Source organism: Anas platyrhynchos, chromosome 1 (assembly GCF_047663525.1).
Source record: "Anas platyrhynchos isolate ZD024472 breed Pekin duck chromosome 1, IASCAAS_PekinDuck_T2T, whole genome shotgun sequence".
NCBI lineage: Eukaryota > Metazoa > Chordata > Aves > Anseriformes > Anatidae > Anas > Anas platyrhynchos.
Window position 1 is genome coordinate 98139211 of NC_092587.1, and position 18739 is coordinate 98157949.

The window sequence follows — 18739 nt, forward strand, 5'->3', positions numbered from 1 at the left end:
TTAACTTTTTTTTTTCCTTTTTTTTTTTTTTTCCTGAAACATGTTTGGAATTTCTGTACATTTAAGAAACCCTGCTATACCTGTTATTAATAACTTAATTTCATATTGATAATGCAAGTTTAGAGATATGCTTTCTCAGATACCTTTATTAGTCCTACTTTCTTCAGAATCTCACCCTCAGCAGTAGCTTTGGCAAAGAGGCTTCATTTTATCCAAGACTAAAGAGAAATTTGAAAAGAACATAACAATAAAACCCAACACCTAAACATGTATAAACAGATGCTGGAATTTGTGCCTCTGCTTATCTGGCAGATGTTCTGAAGTGTGTGCCTTTGACTATTGGAACCCTGGTTTCTTTTCCACTTGCAAATGACCATTTTTACTTTTGGTAGTCATTATATGCCAGATCCCTCTGGGCAATGGTAATACCTTACACTTTGTTTCAGGCTTCATTAGGCCAATATATTTTTAAAGTAATAGTAATTTACAGTTTTGACCGGAGAGTTAATACAGCTGTGCTGAATCTATCCTTGGGATTGTTTGCATACAGCTGGAGGACCTCAGCTTTGAAGTTTTCATAACCTACCACACTGTCATACCTGGGAATTTGCAGTCCTGGTCCTTATCCTACCCTTGCACAGCAGCAGCTCTAGGTTACTGACTCAGTCAATGCCACAGTTACACGGATTGCCATGTTTTACTTCTTCAGACATTCTCCACAACTTCTTCACCAGGAAGAATGCTGTTCTGTTTCAGGAGCTCAGAAGACAATAACAGCAGCCCTGCACAATACAGCATATGTCTCTACCTTTCCTTTGCAAGGTCCTTATAAAGCTCCCAGGTGAAATCTTCTCCTTTTCATCTCCCTGCAATGTCACTCTGAGAACTGCCACAGCTCATCTTTCCTGCAGCAAATGTCTGCTGCTGTGCTGTCACCCTGCACCACAGTCAGCTGCACTGCTGCAGCTATAGGCTCCTCTGATTTACATTTTAAGGTACAACTGGATCAAGATGCTTCAAGGCTTTCCAGAAGCATAGGCAAAGTCACTATTGTTATTTGAAGAATTAAGGTCACGAGCCCCATCAAGCAGATACTGTTCTTGGTAGGGACAGCTGAGAAAAAGGTATGGAGCCTGGAAAGGGAGGAGGACACTTTGTCTCTATCATCTCCAGAGGTAAGAGCATGCCTGGCCAGCTGTCACTATCCCCACCCTGCCTCAACTAAACTCCACCATGCCACTGCAGCAGCTATACAGGGGGCTGCTGGAGCCCCACCAACCTCAGAGGAAGCAGCTTAGACTACAGACAGCCAATTGGCCCTTTCTCATACACTTCTGCTCTAGGAAATTGCATGGTACGCCCGTGACTACAACTAAAGCAAGGAACAACTGCACCCCCACCCTCCCTTTCCATCGCTAAGCCTGCCTTTAGTGAGGACCAGCTGTAGCCCCTCCTGATGATAAACCCACACTGAAACACAATTCAAACCTTCATAATCTCCTATATCAGATTCTCATACCATTAATGCCACCAGTGCTGTGACCTTTTAGCAAGATATCAGGCACTAGCAGCAGGCTCAGAATTGCAAACTTTAATTAAAACGGTATTTTAAAATAAAACTCAGTTTAGATGCACTGATAAGACATTTTCACCATGTGAAAATTGAGAGTGCTTTGCTGAGAAAAAATCATTGCAAGCCTCCTATTAATTTCTGGTCTAGCTGGGTTTCAAGGACAATTTTATTAAAAATGAGCAGAGCTTTATATAATAAACCCTTTGCAGTTGTTATGGCCACCTGTGCTACTTCCCACCCGAATACACCATGTAACTGCACAGCTAATTTTTCTACTTCATAGCAAGGAAATTCAGCTGCTACAATTTTAGAATATAGGATTTCCATACAAATATTTTAGACTTTATTATTTTTCTGTACAGCAAAGATGGAGCTGGCAGAGGTTGTACCTAAGCACCTTTAAGTGTTCTTTTCCTATGCAGAACAGTATGAAAGTTCACATAAAATCATTAAAGTCTCTGAATGGATGTGAAAGCAAGAATAAAGCTGGGTTCCTAGATGAAGTGCAGAGCACTGACTGTACAGAAAAAGGTCTCATAGGATACAATCTTAATGGATTACCGTTAATAAACATTACAGTTTATTAAATAGTTTATAAAACAAACAACAGGATGGCACTCATCTGAACTGAAACACAAACAAGGAAATTATGACTCTTGAGGCTTACTCACCACAGATAAATTGCTTCCTGCTCTCTCCTCAGCCCTAGGTCTAAGTTTTATGAAAACACTAATTGCTCCCCACTCTCATCCTTAACCACCAATGACTCAGTGAGAAAGAAAAAGAATCATAAAAGCATACACCAGCTTGATTAGGTCCTTGTGGATCAGCTTTTTTGGTCTGTGCCCATATCTCTTTAATTTCTATGGGATAGACCCTTAGTCTTAGGCACAAACAAAACCTAGATGACTGCTTCTTTCCCACACAAGAAGCAAAATACAATACAGTTAGGGGAAAATCTTGGCAAGCTGCAAAAATTTAAGGTAAGGGAAGAGATTATAATTAATGCATACTGGTAGTTTACATGCTGTCTCATCTCCATGGTAGATACGTACCAAGCTGTCTAATTGGGGGCCATTTTTTGGCTCCTCATCAAGTTCCTCAGAAAGCATTATACTTCACAGTCTGCATAATTAGATTATGTAGAATTTGGCCACAGGAGAAGCCTAATAAAAATACTGAGATGAAGAAGGCAACCTATCTCAGGCGTAACATTCTGGAACAACATGAGGAGGTCACAAATGGTGAGAACATGCATGGAGTTGCATTAGGCACAAATGAAGTGTCCAGTCATCTTTTTTTTTCCCAAACTCATAAATGTGTTAACACATACAACCACCACAGTCGCATCCTATTATACCCTGCAGTGGCCATCTTCACTGGTCTATGACAGGTCAGACTGATTGTTGCTGCCCTTCAAAAGAGCTCTTAATTTTGATTTCAAATCCTACCTTGGATGTTTCCAGTAGATTTGTGTCTAAAAGGGTGCACCAACACTCTTGCAGGAGAGTGGATAGAAATCTTTCTTGTGCATAGGCTCAGAGCCTATGCAAGACATACAAGTGAAAGCCTTATTACCTAACAGATTTGCAATTAAATTAGTTATATAGGTTTGAACAAAATTCCTTAAAATATAATTCTTAGTATGCAAAATGTAATGCCAAAACAGCAACACTAGTTATTAATTCAGCCAAATAAGGTGGATACTTATCTAGCAGATTATGCAATGAATTGTAAGCTTTGAGAGTCAGACCTTAAAAATGAAAGATTGGAAGCCCTTAAAGTGTCATATCATACATTCAGGGAATTGAGTTGTTTTAACAAGGAGCTGGACAACACAGCCACCTGGCAGGAAAGTGGAAAGACTAGTCATGAGTGGTGCACATGAGCTGTATTCCAGTGAGCACCAGCCTCAGCTTAATGTGAGTGCCTGTGCCTATATGATCCTGAAGCCTCTAGCCAGTCAGTAAGAAGAATTTAAGCAAAATACAGACCATGATAACCCTGTGTCTTTTAGTAAAATGTAGGTAGATATACAGCATTTCAATTTCAACCTGGTGTTTTAGCAAAGAGATGTAAGTGACTGTGTTTGACTGAAGTTAAAAAGTGCAACTACTAATCAGATTTGAGGAAAGACCACTCAAAGAAAATGGCACAAACAGCAGGGCAAAGCTACAGCTTCAAACACTTGAAGCATTCCTGCTCTGAAACTGTTTACTGAAGTCACAGCCTTTATTAACCTTAAAAAAAAAAAAAAAAGAAAAAAAAAAGAAAAAAAATCAACTATAAATTATTTGGAAAGGCCAGAATCTCTACATTAATTTTCTGAGACTTTCATCCTTCTGCACAGCAGTGTATTTTTTAATACTGTTCAAAAGGTATCAAATACCTTCCTTCCAACCTATTCACCAGCTCTAAATGGGATTTGACATTACGAGGTCAGCTTTGCTTTGCCTCATAGATGACTAACAAATTTGCAGAGACATAGGTTCACTGTTCTCACATGGATCACTGCTCAACGGACCACTGTTTTTTGATGGCAAGCATTTAACTTTCAGCTATTAAATAGAAGAGGAAATTTGGGTTGTAACAAATTACATGGCATCTAAACAATGCTAAAATGGCCCATTAGGAGTGCCTTTAGACAGTGGAACAGCACATTAGTTTTAAATTGCAAAGTTCAGTCAATGAAGTGATAGAGTTCAGATCTGAAACATTTTACCAAGCTATCTAAAGGCCTGCACAGTGAAATGCACTTATAGTGAACAAGAATAGAATGGAAATCCATTCTTGTAGTTCAAAGAAGATTGCAACTCCCCATGTTTTTTCCTTTCCCCACCTAAGGCAAACAAAATACTGAAATTGATTGTAAAGTGTAACTGTAGATACAACTGATTTGTTTATAAAGTTGACCTATCAAACTGATTTCACCATGCCTTAAATTACTTGGGCATCCTGAACAAAATACACCTTACAATGATATTATAGTACTTTATTCCTACCTGCTGTGAGTTATTCTTTCCTGACTTCCCAGGTAGGAGTGGTATTGGATTTGAATAAAACTGGAAACCAATCTAAGGAAAAGACATTTCAATAAAGATGGAATACAAACTGTGATACTATTGGGGTGGGGGTTACAGAAAATAAATCATTTAACACTTCACACTTAAAAGAGCTGGGCATAAATAAATAAATAAATATCTCCATTGTGAACTTGGAGTATTTCATACATTTTATGTCTTGCTTTTTGCTAGATGAATGAAGGAACACAAAACGTCTCATTCCCATTAAATGTCGGTGCAGAAAACATTAATGTTGCTGGTGAAAACAAGCTTCCAGAACAGATGGGAAGTGAGGGTTTGTTAGTGGAATACCTGGAAATGCAGCTATGATCATGATGCAGGGAGCGCTTACACAGACCACCTAGGGGTACGTGGTTGATTCTTGGTGTTTGCTTCCTCAGCCTTGCCTCCTGCCTAGAATTTCTCTACTTCACACTCCCATGGCTCTCAACAGAAATGTCTTTCAGATCTATGAGGAAGAAAACTGACAGTTTAAATTTGACCCTCCAATTAACACTGAATTAGAAGAAGAAGAGTATGTAAACCTGAAAGATCACAGAGCTTCACTGCTATACAGTTTTTACTATTTTACAACATTTTTGAACATTAATATGTCTATTTATTAAGATTATCCCGTGCAATCAGAACAAAAAACATCTACCCTGAATGAGGCATTTCAAAGGTCTTAGAATCCTAATAAGATAATGCCCAAATGTAGCAAAAGCATGCCAAGGGCTAAATCAAGGATCTCTCTGGTTTTCTTTTCAATATACTGAGTATTTTGAAGAAAGGCATAAAAATATTTCTTCTCTTGAAGCATCAAGCCAATCTTCATATATATTTATGTTATAATATATAGAAATAATAGACTCTATAAATGGAGAGCTGCCTGTTTCTTTTTATGCTTGCCTCTGCATCGGTGTCCTTCCTTATACATCCCATGACAATGAGTGCAAAGGTCAGTTTAGCCCTGTGATAAAATATCTGTATAAATTTGGGATAACTTATACTTGTCTTTTACTGTATATGACACTCGTATACTCCCTAATTAACTTTTTTTTTTTCTCTACATCCTTTTTTGTTGTTGTTATTTTGTTTTGTCATGAAAACTACACTGGACTTGAGGTGATTGGTCAACACACTTTCAGAGCATTTACTACTTTTTTCTTTGTTACTAGTACTGTTTTGTTCTTTCCATACAGAACTTTCAAGTTCTGTTTCTGCCTTCACAGTCATGTCACGCTAGGTAACTACACTGTTCTCTCAAAAAAGACTTCAGCAAGGAATGGGAAAGCACCCAGTCTCACTACTACTTCGGGCTATTTCTCCATCTCTCCCTGTTTTGTAAATACAATTTCGATTAGTTCTGTGCAGTGGATGGAAGCAATGAGGTTCAGCACTAATGTTTTTCCAGGTGGTATCAGAGATGAAGGAGAAAGCTGATGATATGGTGGAGTGATATTCTTCCTATGCAGTTTACCAGTAAACCTTACACTGGTTGAATAAATTAGAGTTGTTTCACAGTGTGTTATGATGGGACTGAGTACCTGAGAGCTTGGGTACCAGATTGTCTAGCCGCTGTTATAACATCTAAAACTACTCTACTAGAAAATCCTGTCCAAGTGGTAGTGAAATCACAGTTGAGATAGACATAGAAAAGAAGCAATTCCTGCACTTATACAAAAATGAGGAAGAAAAAAAAGCGTCAGAATTCAACCAAAATCCAACTAACTTTAAGATTAGAAAAATATGGTATTTTTTGTAAGACTCACCTTAAGAGAATCTTCTTTTTGGCTAAGTTGGGGATATCTTATCTAAACACCCATCCCCTTTAATAAGTATCACCAGCAAGGCTCTGAAAACAAAAGCATTAAACTCACCTCTGTTGACCATGGTATTTGCATTTTAAGCAGAGCATCTTGTGTTAAATAAGAAAAAACTTTTCTTCATTTTGCTACTTTACTTCCTCAGTGGAAGCATTTCAACAAAATCTATTTTGGTAGAAATTATAGATATTTCAGCAAAATACCAAACAGCAAAATATTTCAGTGAAATGTAGCAATGTATCAATTTGCAAGAGTCACAGAACAAGCAACTTATTGAATAACACCGTTGGAAAGCAAACCTCTCCATGAGCCCAGGAGAAATTCCCCTACTCTAATGAGACTTCTCATTTAAGCTAGTTCTTAATATATTTCATGCAAGTTGCAGTGGGTTTTGTACAGTGCTAACTTTTACACATAACATGAGGCCATATGTCAACTGTTCAGGCAGCCCAGCGGGAAATGTAGCTTATAAGAAATCCCTATAACACATGCATTTCATGAGGATTTAGGGTCAACTGACTAATATAAGGCACCAAAGAATGTAATTTACTGCATAGGTCTTTAGAGGTCAAAACTGACAACATTATTAATTGTGCTACCAAAGAACTTGACTGTATAAGCAATATAAACAACACCAAATACTAAATAAGGAAGAAGAAGGTTACAGCCAGTATCTATTCATGCGTCATTTTGACAGGGCAGGTTTCCAGAAAAGCCTGCCAGGCCATCACCTATGTTTATAATACTCTTGGTTTCTTCACATATGCATTTTAGCATGGTGCATTAAAGTTTTGCTGTTCAGCTTTAGAGAAACTCATCTACTACACAGTGGTGGTGTCTCATCTGAGTTAAAACCATACGGTGTTTCCTTACAGGTAATATGTTGTACTGTCAAGAAGATAATCATATGTAGTGTGGTGATACGCATTCATTTTGTGAAGTCTCTTAAAACTTACTTGGATATCAATTTAAGCTCACCAGGTTAAAACATCTGTGAGAAATAACAATTGTAATCGACTGTCTTGGATAACATGCTGTTGCCATGAAATCCTAGTACTATTTCCCAAAGAGAAGTATAATGCTGAAAAGAATGATATGACAAAACTATCAAAGTAAAAAAAAAAAAAAATCCAGAAAATAATATTTTTAAATCCTTTATGTTGAAATGCAGTAAATTAAACCAAGGCAATATCAATATACTAGGAAAATATGTAAAGAAGGAATATTTGACAAACATACATGTATATAGAACTTAAAGAGCATGCACTTTTGTCCACTTGAAAAAATGTCCACGTTCAGCTATACAAAATAGTTTTATTTGTACCTAACGTTAATCCAATCAAAAATATCAGGAAAAAGTATAGTCTGCCTCTCATTCTTTAAACCAGGGACCTATAACTCAGTGTTATGTCAGTTGCAGTTTTAAGCTCAACTCAAAGAATAATGGATCTCCAAGGTTGAAATTTTTCCAGCTTCTGAATAAGTGTTTGAATAAATAATTCCTTAAGCTGATTATGTCCCTTGTCTAAGAAACATAAATACAGATATTTTTAAATCAGTTGCAATTCAAGTTCATACACAAACACATTTGCCAACCTTGAAACTTAAAAAGGTAACAATAACTTAAGAAACATTTAGATAAAATGTGGTTTCAACCTGTAATAAAATAAATATTCTAGCATAATGTCTCACAGATTTGTAAGAAAACTAACCTAGGTATCATATTGTTCCTTAGCTGCTGAAGGAGATGCCTAAGGAATGTGAAATGATACTGGCAAATGGTTTCAGCAACCTCCCAGGCTGTCAAATCTTATGCTGCACAAGACTAATAGATCTTCTATAAAGCATCTCTCTTAGCAACACACCTCAAGCCTAAGGCTTGGAACATCAACTATTTAAGGGAAAAGTGATAAAGGTTCACTAACATTGATAAGCTGCATTTTGATCTAGAAGCCAGTTACAGAACTGATTAGCAGGTTCAATTCTAAAGATAATGGACGAGGCCTCCTATGGCTTGGTCATATCGGAACTTAAGGTATTTAAGTTCATTTTGTTTTATCACAAGTTTTATCATAATTTGCAGTCACAGTCTACAGATTTCCTCCAAATGCTGAGAACCCAACAGAAGGCACAAAGAGACACAGAATTTATTTTAGCCCTCTAAACTTGAAGCAGGAGTGACCACTCCATGGCTCACATGCCACAAGGGATGCGATACACTCTCAGCTGTGACAGAACTCATATCTTACACATAGAAAGAATTATAAACCAGTGTGGCACTCCCAGAAAAGAAACTTGTAAAACAACAAAATGCAAGTAGCAAATAACCAAAACGAACAATTGATAGTTAGGAAGACACACAGTGATGAAAAGTTCTGCATGTAGTCACAGCAGCACAATTTTTTAACAGATGCCTGCAGGCCTAGCATTGTACAGTGCAAGGTTTGTCTCACCTGTGCCTGATGCAGCTACAGAAAATGAAAAATTATAAAGGGCAAAAGGCCCCCAGAGAAAGCAGCCAGGGTCTCACCTGCCTCATTTGATGAAGTAACTTCAAAAGTTATTTCAAATTTTGTTATGAGTAGGTAAACCGTGATCATGAACAGGAAGGGCAGGGCAGGGCAGGGCGATGACATAGCAAGGAGAAAAAAACAATGCAATATGGGAAAATCACATCATATTTACAGACTGATTTTCAGCCTGATTGTCTTTTAAGACTGCACTAGCACAGAAGTTCCATATAGTGTAGCATTTCACAGAAACTACAAAGAAATTATTGCACACTATCTTGGAAAATGTGGTGTGTGATTATCAATCATACCAGAAAGAACAGCCACCTGATAAAACATGCATTTGAATTGCACTCTGTACACATGCACACACACACACATATATACTTACATATACATATGGAAGTACATGTAAAAAGTCTCAGGATATATATGCACAAAACACAAACATATATATACATGTAATATAATAAATTTAATATATAATGATAATATGAAATAACCCTAAGTCCATTTTACAGGAAGCAGAAAAGATGTGAACAAATCACTCAGCACTGATGAACTCAGCAGTGACCCAGGAAATGCATACAGCAATTGGTGGGACTGTTCCTTCACATAATATAACAATGAAAAGGATTTGAGTAGGTGCCCAATGATATATTAATTCAGATTAAATTTTCAGCAACTGCATATAAATAATTTTTGCTTGCAAGTGATGAGATTTGTAATCCTACTGTCACTATACAGCTGAGAAGTTTTGCCCAGTATATGCACAGAAGCTTTGCTGTAACTGAAGAACTGAGAAAAGTAGGACTCTGCTCACTGCCTTTTATCAACGCAGCCCAAATTTTTTTGAAAGGGATGAAAAAGTGTCTTGAAAGTGTGAAAATCATGGTCTTGATTAGACAGTGTATATTCAAATAGGACACACTCTTTGACTGAGAGGGAGAATGGTTATTCTTTCTTGCCTGAACATGAAAGAAAGAAGGTTTGCGCTGTCAATTTTTCAGATACTATGATACTAGATCATGTGATATATCACATCACCTAAAAGCTCAGCTCCATCTGGATGAAAGACTGAAATATGTTATTTGTTCACATGTTAAAAATTATGCTCCAATGAAATAGAATGAAACAATACTCTGCTGCAGTGCTCATTGGCTGCCAAAAGGTAAAGACTACCTTTTGATAGTTGGAAACTATAAGGCTGAAGTGTTTGCAAGAGATGTGTAAAGTCTTGTTCATGAAGACTGCAACCCATTCAAAGGCAAGACAAGGACCAGGTAAGTTATCGAGCTTTTCTTATAAACTCATATTTCATCTCAACATCTTTATGCAGGTACGGCAGTTTAGATGCAGTTTAGAAACAGTTTAGTTTAGATGCAGTTTAGAAACACAAAAATCCTATATAATGCAGGCAAAGCAATGAAGTAAAGTCATTACTTGAAGAAGTTCTGATAGTTTTTACTTTCTCTTCCATCTAATTTGGTAACTGATCTTCCATGGTGTTACTGTCTTTTGAAAAAGTCATCTCATTTTTATCTTCAATGCACTAGAATTTTGGAGCAGATTACTTTCATATTTTATTTCATATTACTTTTTTTTTTTTTCTTTTGGCAGCATTAAAGAAAAACTCACAAATCCATGCAGCTTTTCTTCACTAAGGTGAGGGACTGAGGGATGTTTTGATGCTGTAAAAAAAAAAAAAAAAATAGAGACGAGGAAAATAATGAGAATATTTTGGAATTAATTCGGTTACTTAAAACTGATACATAGAAATTAGGCTGTGCAATTCTGACTTGAAACAAGAAAAAAAATACAGAAAAATGAGATTATCCAAAATGATATCTGAATGAACTTGAATGTCTTTTATACAACGCCTCTATACTAGCGTTTCAGTTCAGACCAGTAATATATTTTTGAATTAATTTTCCTTGTTGTTCCTATTTACTATGCCTTGGTCTGCATCTCAAAGCAGAAACTGCATTCCTTTAGGATTAATCTAAGTCATGGGATACACTTCATGATCTCAACTGACATGCTTCAGCCACATCTGAGTATTCAGTCCGTGAGATCAGTTTAGAGCTGGTCCAAACCAAAACCTAGGAATGCCTACAGTGTGTTTGCTGGATCCTCAGAACCATCTGATTTTCTACACAGATCCTTTACACTGCGTAGCACACTTTGCTAAGATATAGACAACTTTGTAAAGACTTGTAATATTTCATGGTGCCTAAATATATCTGGAGATAAATATGACCAGCTCGCAGTTGTATTTTGAACACAATTCAGCCTATAAATACAAATAAGTTAGACATCACTGGCCAGAATCATTCAGGATTACCAAGGAAAAAATAAAATTATAGAATAAATTCTGAAATAATTGGTGGATTAAATAAGGACAGCACAATAGAAATCAGTGGAGTTAAAATTGACTGTGCCATCTGTGAACTTGGCTTACAGACTCATATTGCTAGTGGATATTGGAAATAAAATTGCATGCACTAATTACCTGCTTTTTAGGTTCACTATAAATATACTGAATTTAGCAACAATGCTTGAGCATAGTTAGTCCATAGATACTATTAAGATAAACCATTATCACTCAGCTCTACCCCATTATAATGGTAAAATAGTGGCCTACCCTGAGAAACACATTGCATTAAAAACTCTTGCCAAGTAGCATGTATTTTAATAACCCCCAACATTTATTTGTGTGACCTATTTTGAAAGATCATTTTCAATAACCTTTTCAGCAGACCTAATAAAACCATTTCATCACTAAACTTTGGGATCATCAAAATACTTATTAAATCTTTATTCTCTATGTATTTTAATTTGCAATCTTTGCATTTTTAATTTGTTTTAATCATGAGATATAGTAAACAGCCTTAGCTGTAATGTATTTTTGAAAAAAATAAAGATCTGTGATTAGTGACTATATAGTTAAAAAATAATAATTTCCCTCCTCTAATTTTATTGTTAGTAGAAAGATATTGCAGACAGAAGAATACTATAGTTCCCATTACAATGTTTATAATGCCACTGAAAAATAAAGAGCATTACTTTAGCATTCATGAAACTCGATACTCCTGAAGTAATGTTAGTTGCTTGTATTGCATTAAAAGAAATGAAGAGTTTTCTGACTAAATCTGTGCAACTGAAGCATCAAAGATAGCTCTTTCCAGATAGCTCTTTCCTCCCTCCTTTATGCATTTCAAGCCAGAATGCTCACAGCCTTCTCCATATTTGGTTTCCAAACCTTTACAGTGTTTGTGATGTTTCAAATGCATAGTTTCTATTCCATGGGGTCAGATTGTTTTGCCGGGCTGCAGGGAAAGGGTAAACACATTTCCAATTTCCAAGCTGTTTGTTTTGGTAATTCTAGATAGAGAGGTTCTGAAATTGGTTTATTTTTATGTTTTCCAAAAGGCTGTTTCAACTCTGAATTATTCCCCTAGCTCTTAACTTGCTAGACTCCACATGTGTAGCACAATGCCTAGCAAGGAACCAGAAGGAGGGGCTCCAAATATTTACTAATGGAAAAAAAACAAAAAAAGAAAAAGAAAATCAGTCCCCATACTCAATATCCTTAAAACACCACAGACTTCATTCCACTTAAGAAACAGCTCTTCTTACTATTATCATTTCATTGGCATGTAGGAGGAACGTGTTGTCTCAAAGGTTATTTAAACAAGAAAATTGAAAGGAAAGGGAGCTTTTAAACAATGTAGAATGGTGATAATTTTGACTCTAATTACCTTTTACGTGAAGAGAGCCCTCAAACTGAAGGGTGTTTGAGAAGCCCAATGACTTACCGTTCAGAGAGCATATTTTTCCCTCAGTCAATATATACTCCACATAAAATGGTTGCCATAGCTCAATAACTATACCATTATAAAAAGTGAATTCACTCCCTTTCCAGCTTTTTTTTCCCATTGTTATAAGTACCTGCAAGCAGCTGTATGTTAAAGCTAGCAATATGAAATCTTCTATGGGACCACTAGCTTTATGAAAGTTATTATACAATAGAAGGAAATTTCATTCTCCAGATAATTCATGTGTGACTTACAATTTTTATTTTCTCTTGGTAGTTTTTTCTTACATCAGGAAAGAAAGTTTCATGGTATATCATGTATCATATTTTAAATAACAGATTTTAGTACACAATATTCACATTCATTATTTTAAATAAGATTAGGGAATCTAAAACTATAGAAAAAAAAGTCATATATGTCTAATTAATAAAAATAAAGCTTATTAACCATGTAAACATTTGCAAAAAAGTGCTAAAATAGACTTTTGGGAAATACTAGTTTCTTATGTAGTTCTTAAAATTGAAGTGAAAAGAGAAATGCTCCTAAATACATCAAAAGTCAGCCATCTGAAATACATTGTTAATCATTCCACAGTAAACTTAACAGTATCAAAGAATACTACAAAAGTTTCTATATGAATGTTTGTGCATACATGTACGTATATATTTATGTGTATACATGCATCCATACTTAAAGTTACTTAATATACATGTACTTAATGTTATGTATATGCATAAATATGCAAAAGTTGGGACCAAAAGGAGAAATAAATTGTTATTATTTTGTTTCAAAACACATTATTTTAGGCAGCACCCTCCCTTGCTGATTTCAGAAAATCATCTTTAATTCATATGGGCCAAAGCAGCAGGAGATACATACTTTTTATTTTTATTGAAAACTTTCTGACTTGTGTCATTTCTGTCCTAACCTTGACAACACTTACAAAGCATTTAAAATAATATTAAAAATATTTCATGAATTCACAAGTATGATATCTCCTCAGGAATACGAAAAAGTAATCAGTGACAACAGAATGGAAATTACCAGGTGTAAGTTAAGAAAGTTCAGCAAGCAGCTTGAGGTGGTAAAACAGTCCATACAGAGGTTCAACAGACTTGTGTTGCATAATAGAGTGGGAGAATGATTTCTAGAACATGGCCATAGTTAGAGTAGCCAAAAAGAGAAAGCCACCATAATGCCACTATATAACAGTATGTAAAATTGCAAAAATCGTTTATAACATGTTATTAAAAAAATAAAAATGAAACACTAGAATTTATAGTAAGTCTGCAGTTAGACAAATGCTAAATATATATTTTTTAAATACAGTCTAAAACTAATGAGAATATCCAGTCTTGTTTTCATGTGACTTGTGAAGGCTGGGAAAAAAAAAAAAAATTGCTATGTGAAAATCAAGGGCACGAATAGGAGCACACACATTCATATGAGGTAAATGCCTGTATGTAACAAATTTCCAGTTCATCAAATGCAGATCCTTGTTGTCACTGAGGCTCTCTTACCATAATCAATGTTCAGGGCAAAACTTAACGATACTGCACTCCAGAATCCCAGCATACTAGCTAAATTTGTCTACAATTGTTAAATCATCTCCATTACTGGAACACCTGAGCTCCTCATCATCTTTTAGTGTATACATCCATCAAGAAAAGTCATTTTTATTTACAGTGCATAGACCAGAAACCTCAGAGTAGAGCTGCACAAGACATTTGGTGACCAAGTCTGAAAGTCTTCCCTTGCCAAAAGCATAAAGATGAAGCACAACTCCCAGAAGCATCTGACAGGTACCAAAGATTTGCATCAAGAAGGAAAAAGTAGGCTCTCTCCCCTTGGGATGAAAGGCACAAGATAAAACTGCAGCTGCAACCTCATATTGCAGTTCCCAGTCTTCAGACACTTTGCTGTCTACTGTGATCCCTTGCTCATGATGAGGAATGAATGGAGATTGCTGCAATATCTATGTCTATGTGTGGGTGTTCACCAACCTCAGGTCACTTGAAGGGTCATCGACCCTAAGTAAGCAAAGAGACACAGAGTTATGGAATTGGTCTCATTCTGTTCTAAGATGTTCAGGTGCTTTATGATGAGCTGCAGAGAGGTACCTCTCTGATATCTACTTAGGATGAGCAGTCTCTCCACCATCTCAGGATTTAGGTGTGCAGATCTGCAGTTTGTCACAAAGTACAGGCTGTGGTAATGGCTCTCCTGTATTTAATGAATGCATGGTTTGCTGCCAAAGTCCATGGCATGGACTTCTAGAGTACTCTTCATACTTAACTCCTCACATGTGAAAAGTCAGGTTTTTGGCATGTCCAGAATACCTTTCCCTTTGAATGGGACTATCCAGGTTTTGTTCAGACAAATTATTTTTTCCATTCAGCAGAACCTGAGGATTTTGACCATCTGAGTAGGAGTTCTGGATGACCTAAAGTGCCAGACAAATGCCACTGTAGATTTGGGATCAATTTAGAGCAAATGTGATCTGAGTCCAGCATATTTTAGAGACACTGTATACCACACAGATTAAATCTGACATATTTTGGGATTGCTGGGCTCAGCAGATGCACAGCCTGGTAGATCTGCAGACATTTTAAAGTTTATAGACAGAAACAGGGAGAATGTCACCAAGAGTATTTGAACCCATATTCTCTATCTTCTGAGGAAAGTGTCCTAGTAATAGGTGACAGGTATTCAGGAGTCATTGGAGTCTCTTGCTTTCAATACCAGAAACAGTTCATTTTGTATTGAATAATTTACTAGTCTTGGATCAGAAAAAGGAGGGAGGTAGCCAGAGGGAAAAGCCAGAGTTCTTCTTTATCCTAGTGGTAATGGAAAATAAGACAACGAGAGTATACTATATTTTCTGTAAGAAAGCATTAAGCAGATTTGCTCTGACACAGATTTGGCAGCACAGGTGAAACAGGGAAGGAAACCTTTTTTTTTGTGCTCACAATGCAGTTAATGAGATAAATTCTTATCAGGATTAGATACTGAGGCACACTCACATATAGATCTCATGTGTCTGAGCAGTGTTGCTCATAACTGTACAGGCCTCCAATAAGATAAGTAATGTTTTTTAAGGAGCCAAGCCTCTGGTACAGAAGTTAAAATTTCCCAGGCACTTTTCACTTCCAAAAATAAAAGTGAACAATGGTTCTACATGTCATTGTGACTCTAACCCCAACTTGCCCCAAAGCATTGAATGTTTCTACAGCTGGGACAGAGCACTGAGCATCTTGAATGCCAAACTGGAGCTTAAAAACAGAACAGAGTACTAGATACATCTTACCATGTAGACAGAGAAATAAAAACTAGCAATAAACAAGAAAAATTCAGATGGTGTATGAAAATTTTTGTGAAAGCAAAGAATGTCAAGATTATTAGATTGTATATTAACTGAATTGCTTACCTGTCTGATTTCCTACAGCTACACTTGGAGCATTTAAAGACAAAAGAAATGAAATTTAAATTAGCTACATATTATGATCTTACCTTCTGATCCATGAAAGCACTGAGGCACCTACTCCAATCCGTATTTACTTTAGCATAAACATAAACATTTGTCTAAGTATTATATTGAATGAAGATATTTTCCTAAAAATGAGTCATCGTCTTCCCAGGGACACTCTGAAGCTAGCCAAAACATCCAACTGTATCTGGTTTTATTTCACTTTTAGATCTGATTCAGTTGAATGTTACATCTAAAACAAATTAGTGTTTAAGTAATATTAAGAACATTAATAGGAAAAGCAGCATACAAATAAATAAAAACAATAGGTTAGGCCAGTTACCCTTCCCGTTTTCTACAGTCAAGTGAAAGTTGAGATGCATATAGCTGCCCATCACACAACAACATATTTAACAGCAACAGCAACTCCCAGGTCCTAAACACAAGGAGGAAACTATAACAAGGATAAAGGATAGCGTTTTTTTGTTTGTTTGTTTATCTATCACACTGACTATAAATTTCTGCCACCACAAAAACAGTCTGAGGACTAGGTTCCACACCATATTTCAGCCCCTGGTGAAATATCTCTGTAATTGGAATAGGTGTGCAGTTGTTAGGAAGGGGGGGTTGACACATAGTGACTTACTCTTTTGGCTTTGAACTGTTAGCAGAGATCTTCAAATTTTATGCCACAGCCTGTTCAAGGCATTCATGTAAGCTCATTTCACCTATGAATCCCTAAATGCTGGAATTTGAATTTAACTCCTCCTCTATCTTCTTTCATAGGTGAGTAGACTCAAGTCTCCTCTGCTACTAACTCTGATTTGTTCTTCCAAAGATTCTTCAGCAAATTCAACATAGCAACATAAGCAACAGACTTTGAAGGAGTCATCTGTAGCAAGTGAGCATGGCATGGTGATGGGAATTGCTGAAGGGTCACAATGATTTCCAAATGGCTATTTGCGTGGTAATGACAATGGAATAATGTTTTGAGGCTGAGTGGCAGCAATGAATTCATATGGAGATCGTGTTATAGTGTTACTGGGTGAATGAGAGGGATACACATCCACAGCAGGCAGGAAGGAATAAAAGAGTTGGGCTCCGTATGGAGGAAAGGGAACAGAGTGGGAAAGGAGTAGAGAGACATTGGTAGAAAAACAACAGAAGAGCAGACAATAGACCTGTTATGGGAATTTCACCTTTATCTTTTGTTACTTAATTTATCTGCCCTTACTCATAATCACAATAACCTTATCCCAGTCCCTTGCTTACCGCTTCTGTCCTCCCTGGGGCAGACAGGCAGTGCAGAGCAGAGGCTTCAGGCAATAAAGCAATAGCTACCACCCTAGCTAGTGCACGTTGGTGCTACCAGACAGTAGGACTGTAGGAGTACACCCGTGTTGACCTACATGTCCTCCAACATAGGCAGAACAGCCCTTCTCTGCTACAGCCTGCCTCCTGAAACAGATGCCTATGCTTCCTATACCTTTTGCTGGCTCTTCTCCCAGGCGTAAGCTCCAGCTTCCACAAATAGATCCACAGCAATCAGTGTGACTACTCATGTGAGTAATGGCTCACAGCTGGATGCAAACAGTCATGAGCTCCCTACATTTTTAGTTTTTGAATTTCAGTATTTTTCTTGTGCCTTTTTTTCACTGAGAAATTGGATAAGTAAATTGCTTTACCTTAGCTCCTCTATGTTTAGGATCAAAGTCACAGTAAGACAAATAAGGAATTTTATTAAGTGAAGTTACCCCAACTCTACTGTAACTTATAGCTTTTAGTTGTTCTATCAACCTATTTTGCTGATACGGTCTTTAAGAGCACTGAACCACTCTCATGTGATTTCAAACCATCCCCAGTTCCACTAAATCTAATTGATGTGTTCAGAGGTTACCAGGGAGTGTTGTGATTTTTTGTGAGATCACACTGAATTCATTTTTCATTAGATATCCTATTTCCGGTAGGATGTGGGTTGAAGTATGCAGTAATACTCCCTAGTGACAATGCCCTCATCAGAAGTAACTAGAAGAAACTGATGATATTTTTTTAGATACTTTTATTTCAATAAATCTGAACAGAAGTCAAAAATAGAAATCTCAAGAGGGGAAAAAAAAAAAGAGGGGGAGGGGGATTTTTTTGCTCAGGAAATTATTTTCATATACTTGTGCCTACACTGTGGGGCAGACTTTCAAAAATGTTCAGTGTCCAGCCATTACTTCTTCAATAAATGGTGTCTGGATCTCCAGAGAATTCAAACCGCATGCCATTGGCTACTCTACTGATTCCTTGAAATGCTTTAGGTTCTCCTGAAAGATCAATCTGGAAATAGGCAAAACTAACTTCTGAAAATCCCTGTGCTTCCTAGGAAACATCACAAAACTCCCATCTCAGAAGGACATTGCAAAGAGCTTCGTCATTGATCCTTAAAAATGTGAATATTTAAATGAAATGCATTTGAACTGAAATCTAGCTGAAAATACA